At 47.3% G+C, this 7,849-nt stretch overlaps 1 non-coding gene across 1 annotated transcript; it reads left to right on the top strand.

Annotated features, from left to right (window-relative positions):
* The first annotated feature begins 1,187 nt into the window (after positions 1–1,187).
* LOC123625584 lies at positions 1,188–1,294 on the top strand. The gene has a single exon (XR_006730585.1). It is a non-coding gene; the product is annotated as a U6 spliceosomal RNA (small nuclear RNA).
* The last annotated feature ends 6,555 nt before the right edge of the window (positions 1,295–7,849 follow it).

The raw sequence follows: 7,849 nt of genomic DNA, 5'->3' as shown, positions 1-7,849 counted from the left end.
TTTTGGTTTCTCATGGCTTATAAAGGTATGTTTATACTATACTGTAGTTTATTAAGAGTGCAATCCCATTATGTCTAAAAAAAACACTGTACATATTCTAATTTTAAAATGCCATCAAATTGGTACTAACTGATCAACGCTTAGGTGCTCACGTGGAAGTAATATTCATCGGGTGCCGGGCAGGGGGGAGGGGTGGTGGGGATGGGTAAACGCGTATCTAATGGGTGTGGAGCGCACTGTATGGGGGATGGGCATGCTTGCAGCTCTGGCTCGGGTGATGCAAAGGCATTATATGTAACAAAATGTTTGTACCCCCATGATATTCTGAAATTTTAAAAAAAGAAATAAATAAATTGGAAAAAATAAAAATAAATAAAAATGACATCCATGAATATTATAAAACCAAATAGCAAAAAAAAAATACTTTATTGCTACAAAATGCTAACAATCATCTGAGCTTCAGCAAGTCATAATCTTTCTGGTGGAAGATCTTGTGTCCATGTTGATGGCTGCTGACGGATCAGGGTTATGGCTGCTGAAGGTTGGGTCGGCCGTGGCAATGTTTTTAAATAGGACAGCAATGATGTTTGCCACATAAATTGACTCTTCCTCTTATGAAAAATCTCTCTGTAGCATGCGATGCTGTTTGATAGTAATGTTATCCACAGTAGAACTTTCAACATTGGAGTCAACCCACTCAATCCATGACACTGCTTTATCGACTAAGTTTATGTAACATTTTCAATCCTTTGTTGTCGTTTCAACAAATGTTAACAGCATCTTCACCAGGAGTAGTTTCCATCTCAAGAAACCACTTTCTTTGCTTATCCATAAGAATAAACATTTTATCCATTAAAATTTGATCATCAGATTGCAGCAATTCAGTCACATCTTCAGGCTCCACTGCTAGTTCTCGTTCTCTTGCTGTTTCCACCACATCTGCAGTTACTTCCTCCACTGAAGTCTTGAACACCCCCAAGTTATCCTTGAGGGTTGAAATAAACTTCTTCCAAACTCCTGTTAATGTTGATATCCTCACCTCTTCCCATGAAACATGAATATTCTTAATGGCATCTAGAATGATGAATCCTTTCCAGGTTTTCAATTTTCTTTGCCCAGACCCATCAGAAAAATCCCTATGGCAACTATAGCCTTATGAAATGCGTTCCTTAAATAATAAGATTTGCATGCTCACTTCAGCAGCACGTATACTAACATTGGAATGATGCCAAGAAGATTAGCTTAGCCCCTACACGAGTATGACATGCAAATTTGGGAAGAAAACTAAAAAATAAAAACAAATATTAATAATAAGACTTTAAAGTCAAAACTACTCCTTGACCCATGGGATGCACAGTAGATGTTACATTTGCAGGCATGAAAACAACATTCATCTGCTTGTACATCTCCATCAGAGCTCTTGGGTGACCAGGCGCATTGTCAATGAGCAGTAACATTTTGAAAGGAATCTTTTATTTTTTTTTTTGAGTGGTAGGTCTCAATAGACCTACTGTTCTATTAATATTCAGTAAACCATGCTATAAACATATATGCTGTCATCTAGGCTCTGTTGTTCCATTTATAGAGCACAGGCAGAGTAAACTTAGCATAATTCTTAAGGGTCCTAAGATTTTTGGAACAGTAAACGAGCATTGGCTTCAACCTAAACTCACCAGTTTCATCAGCCCCAACAAGATAGTCAGTCTGTCCTTTGAAGCTTTGAGGCCAGGCATTGACTTCTCCTCTCTAGCTATGACAGTGTTAAATGTCATTTTCTTCCAATAGACGGCTGTTGCATCTACATTGAAGATCTGTTGTTTAGAGTTACCACTTCCATCAACAATCTCAGCTAGATCTTCTGGCTAACTTGCTGCAGCTGCTACATCAGCACTTGCTGCTTCACCTTGTGCCGCTACATTACGGACACAGCTTCTTTCTTTAAACCTCATGAACTGACCTCTGTTAGCTTCCAACTTTTCTTCTGCAGCTTCCTCACCCCTCTTAGCCTTAACAGCCTTGCAGAGAGTTAAGGGCTTGCTCTGCATCAGGATTTGGCTCCAGGGAATGCTGTGGCTGGTTTGCTCTTCCATCCAGACCACTAACATTTTCTTCTTATCAGCAATAAGGCTGTTTCACTTTCTTCTCGTTCATGTGTTCACTGGAGTAGCACTTATAATTTCCTTCAAGAACTTTTCCTTTGCATCCACAATGTGGCTAACTGTCTGGCACAAAAGGTCTAGCTTTTGGCCTATCTTGGCTTTTGACATGCCTTCTAAGCATAATCATTTCTAGCTTTTGATTTAAAGTGAGAGACATGCAACTCTTTCTTTCATTTCAACACTTAGAGGCCACTGTAGGGTTACTAATTGGCCTCATTTTAACAATATTCTATCTCAGGGAGCAGGGAGGCCTGAGGAGAGGGGGAGAGACTGAGACTGGAGAACACTGGTCGGCAGAGCAGTCACAACACGCCCGGTCGTTGTCAGCCGTCTTACGTGTTCAAGGTTCACAGTGCCCAAAACAATTACAATGGTAACATCAAAGATCACTGATCACAGGTCACCATAATAGACACAATAGTAAGTAGGCAAATGGCGCCCACAGACCTGCCTGCTGCCCACAAGGGCGGCCACAGACAGACCTTCAGTGAGTAAAAGCTGCAGCATCTGTGAAGCGCAGGGAAGAACAGCCCAATAAAATGAGGTACACCTGTACCAGACTGGGTGGATTATAAACAACATAAATTTATTTCTCACCATTTGGTGGTTGGAAGTCCAAGATCAGGGTGACAGTAAGGTCAGGCGCTGGGAGGGCTCTCTTCAGGCCGCAGACTGATGGTCTCTGGTCGTGTGTTCATTTGGCAGAAAGAGGGCAAGAGCGCTCTCCAGAGTCCCTTTTATGAGGGCATTAAACCCACTCACGAACTCTTCATCCTTGAGCCCTCCCTCCTCATACCATCGCATCAGGGGCTATGGATTTCAACCCACAAATTTGGGGTGAACACAAACTCTCAGTCCATAACACCAGAGTAGCCGAGATGCTTCACACAGGTGATATTTCTGATGCGCCCTGAGGGATGAACAGCCCTGTGCAAGGGGAAGGGGTGAGCGGACTCCTTGCAAAGGAACAGCCACGACAAGAAGCCACATTTCACTGTCAAGACAGGAGCTGCTGTTAAGACTGAGATCAAAGTCCTCGGCAGAGCCTTCGTGGGCCTTAAATGATACGACCCCTGCCCACCCTCCAGCTGCACCTCACACCCTCTCCGTGCTCAGAACCCTGCAGCCACACTGAGGAACTTCGAATGTAAGGTTTCCTCCTCCTGGATGTCCTTCCCTGCTGTCCCTCAGCTCTCATCCTAAACATCACTTATTCAGGACAATCGTCCCTGGTGCTTCTGATCAGCTCAGGTTTCTCTGTCATACTCAGGAACTCCCCTTCATAGCGTGTGTCACAGTTTATAATTACATGTGTGTGGAACTCTGTCTCCCTCTGTGAGGAACTGAAATACTGGCCCCCATTCTTAGTCCCTCCCCGTGCCTGTCCCTTCTGTCCTGTGGCTTTGCAGTCTCCACTCCTGACCTTGGCCTCAGCCATATGACTTGCTTCCATAATGGAATGTGGGTGGAAAGGAGGGGGTGCCAGTTCTGAATCTAGAATGTCAGAGGCATTTTGTGCGTCTGCCATCACCAAGAGAAGTACATGCCCAGCTGGTCCATTGGCACAGGAACATAAGAGTCATGTGGACCAGACCAAGACCCAACCTGAAACTTAGAAGTGCCCCGCTGAACCCAGCTGGATCAGCCACCCCCTAGCCAACCCACAGGTGCATGAGCAAAATCAATGCTTATTGCTACAAGGCAGGGAAATGTTAAAGTTGTTATATTCAATAGCTCATTGATACACCCCCACTATATGCTGAGCTTCATTTAAGCAAGAATCAATTGTCTATTCAATGTTGAGTTCTTACCACCTAAACACATAGTGGATCCTTAACAAATATTTGCTGAATGAATGAATGATTAGCAGACCAGGTTATACCAGCAGCGAGAGAGCCCTGTGCTACCAGAGGACCCTTGGGGTTTCGCAAAGTGTAGTATACCTCCCGTCAGCCAGCGCTCCAAGCTTCTAGGAGACAAGCAAAGAAGAAATGGGTAGATCGGGAAGAGAGTGTGAGTGGGAGCAGGGGATGAAGGGAGGTTGGTCAGTGGGTACAAACACACAGTTAAATAGAAGGAATAAGTTCTAATGTTTGATAGCAGAGTAGGGTGACTATAGTTAACAAACATATATTATATATATTTAAAATTAGAAGAGAAATTGAAATGTTCCCAACACAGAGAAATGATAAATATTTGTAGTGATCTCTACCCCAAATGTATACCCCAAATACACACAGCGACTACTGAGCAGTGTGGCTGCTAATGGCCCCACAAAAACAGTGCTGGTCTTAGACGCTTGCCACACATGCTTACCTCTAGGTGATGGGATACAGGTGGTTTTTATTTTCCTCTTTGTGCTTTTCTGGATTTTCCAATTTGCCATTAAGAATACACATTTCTTTTGCAACAACTTCAACAAATGGAAATGCTACTTGTAAAGTGACAGAAAGAGATATTTAAGTCACTTTCGAAGCCCTGCCTACCCCGTTCCCAAGGTAACGAGAAGGCTCCTGAGGCGCCTGGGAAGCAGGCCGCAGGGCACGGTGGCCCTCACTGTGCAGTCACTGAGCCGCGGGGTCACAGGAAGCGAGGGCACCATCTAACAGTTCATCTGGGGGGGACCCCACAGCTGAGGACATGGACCCCTCAAGGTGGGGACGCTTCCCGGGCTAAGGCTCCCCTAGGCCACTCCTCAAGATGCACTTTCGGACCCCAGACACAAGAATCATAACCGTCAACTTTCACAAAGACCTGAGGACGGACCAGGTGCTGTTCTGAGGCTCTACGTGCATAGGTGCGGCTACTCCCCACAGCAGGCCCAGGCGGTGTGACCCCACTTACAGATTAAGAAACTGAGGTACACAGCACCTAACTAACCTGCCCAGGACGGCACGGCTAGTAAGGGGCGGAGCTGGGATTGAACTCCATTGGTCTAACTCTAGAGCATGTGTTCACGCTCTCTATGCACTGCTGCGCACGGTGCCCGTTGGTGGTCGGGCTTTACGATTAAATAGAATTTGGTTTTGGTAACGAGAGACAGACAGACAGACAGACACTGTGGTTAAACCCACATGCCATAGGATGTATAGGAACTGGTTACCCTGTAAGTGTCGTCAACAGGGACTGCTAAGGCATTTCAGGAGTGGAGTCAGACGACCGCTGGCAGAAGCCCTCTTGCAATGCTGCCAGATTCTCCCCCCACCCGGCGGCGTCTGCTCACCGCACTGCGAGGCGGCCCACGCCAACTCCAGGCATCTCTGAAATCCTGTAACCCTAGGGTCATTGAAGGAGAAACGCTCATTTGGGGTGTTTAAGTAGTCTTGATCTGTTTGTTAAAACGTCAGTGTCGGGGGTGAGGTCCAAAGGAAAAAAAAACACAACCATCAGTGTCATTGGTCTGTGTTTTGCTGCAGATGTCCAGCCCGGGAGAGGGCACACTCTGAATAAAACACGGCCCCGCGTCTCTTCTTCACTCCCTCCCTTGGCAGCCAGATCTTGGAAAACACACACTCTCCTTCCATGCCTTGAGGATGGTGGTTTGGCAGCCCCTGTCTCTACAGCCCAGGGCCTTGTTCCCACGTCCCCACCCTACCTTTCCAGCGTCCCTCATTTCACTTTGAGGGCATCCTCTTAGTGCGAGCTTGTCAGCAGCTGTCACGGTCACCGGGCTGGCCTTACACTTCATTTTTTAGCCTGTTAAGTTTAATGCCCCTGTGCTTGGTGAAGTAAAGGGAACGGCCTCTCCTTGTGGCTGTGATGGTGGTTTTACTCTCCTCTCAGATTCTACCCAGATATCCGCAGTGCATATTTATTCACCGCACACAGTGTGCTCCTGCGTCAGCCAGCGCAGCCTAGTTAAATTTGAGGGGCTATCAAAGCAGAGATGCTCTTCCTAACGCTTCACTTTCTGAGTGCCTTTCATGGCAGAACACCCCTCAGCTCCCTCAATCCACGCCAGGAGTCAAGAAATCAAGGTGTCATCTTTGACTCCTCCCTCTCCTTGCCCCCCACGGCCCACCCACCGTCAAATCCTATTGGTTCATCCTGCAAAATATCTCAGATACTTGCACACACCCCCGTCTGTGCCACACCCAGCTGCTCCCCCCGCGACTGCTGCGAACAGCTCCCCGACTCACCACCTGCTTCTCCTTCCGCTCCTGTCCAATCCATCTCACAAACTGCAACAAGAGGAAACTTTTAAGTTATAAATTGGATGATGGAGTATCCCTCTCTTGCTTAAAACCCTTTGGTGGCTCCCACACACTTAGAATAAAGTCCCAGTTTCTTTCCATGGCCTCCACGGCCCTGCATGACCTGGCCCTGTGCCGTCTCACCTCCACTGCTACCAGGCATCCTTTGCTAGTCACATTCCAGCCACACTCTCGTGGGGTTCTCCCAGAAGTGGACCTGGAGACAAGGATCGGGTTCAGGTAGATAATTTGGGAGAGCATCCCAGGAAGCATGGTGAGGAAAGGGAAAAGCGTAACAAAGGACAGAGGGAAGCCTAACCTCTGTGGACAACTGGGGCTCAGTTCAGGTAGGAAGCCCCTGCATGGACGTGCCTCAGAGCTGTCCCAGCACGGCTTGAGGAAGTTAGGGAGTTTATCCACCAGGTCCCAGCCCTCACTGTTGAGCATCATGCTGGGGACACAGCTTCCCAGAGCTCCAGCAGGGCACCCATCAGGGGCTAGAGAACACTCTTAGGCAGAAAAATGCAGGAAGCCGTGACCCGGATAGACCGAGGGGATCTGAGTGGACCACCGACAGCTTCCGCCCCTTCAGCCCCACGCAGGGTGTGGCCCAGCCACCCCCCACACCGTAACCAGTCTATGATGAGATGAGGCCCTTGGGCAAGAGTGTCAATCAACTGCATCACTAAGCACACTGCTTGGTCCCACTGATGTTTTCTTCGTAGCCAGACTTTCTCAGTGAAAGAAACAACACATTAATGCACATGCTGATGTGAGCTCCTCACCACATCGGGGACTGGCACTCTGGGTAGCCCTGTACATTATCCTTCTGTCTCTTGCTAGAACACACTGGGCTTATTCCTAACATGCGATCTCTGTCCTTGCTGTTCCTGCTGCCTGACATTGGTTTACCTGGCTCCTTCCCAGACGGCATATGGCTCGCATGCCCCACCTCAGGGAGAATTTCCTGACACCCCATATGAAATGCCCACCAACCCATCACCCATTGTTACAGCATTCTATTTATTTCCTTCAAAGTGCTAATCACAAACTATTCTTATCTTATGCTGATTTGTTGGCATATTGTCCATCTTCCCCACTTGGATGTGTGTTCCATAGGGGCAGGAAACTGGCCTGGCTCCTTCATCATTATATATCACAGCACCAAGTACAGAGTTTGTCCTCAAAAAAGAACACTGAATCAATGAATGAATAAATATGCAAACAACATCCATTCCAAGTTTCTTATGTGTAGTCCTCCTACCGTCAGTCGTGCTGCCACGACAGGCCCCAAATCACAGCTCACCTGTTGTGGTGTTCACAGCTTTGTAACAGCACTTCAGCATCCAAGCTCCAAGCCCAAGCCTCCTCCACCCCTGAAATTGGGTACCGATGCATTGGGAGCCACCCAGCTGAGTGGGTAAGAGCACTGGCTTGGGAATTAGATGCACCCAGCCCTGCCACCAGTTGTGTGACCTTAGGAGGGTAACTTCATCC

The sequence above is a fragment of the Lemur catta genome, chromosome 20 (assembly GCF_020740605.2).
Source record: "Lemur catta isolate mLemCat1 chromosome 20, mLemCat1.pri, whole genome shotgun sequence".
Lineage (NCBI taxonomy): Eukaryota > Metazoa > Chordata > Mammalia > Primates > Lemuridae > Lemur > Lemur catta.
The sequence above is the reverse complement of the archived record's forward strand: the minus strand, read 5'-3'. Positions and strand labels throughout refer to the sequence as shown.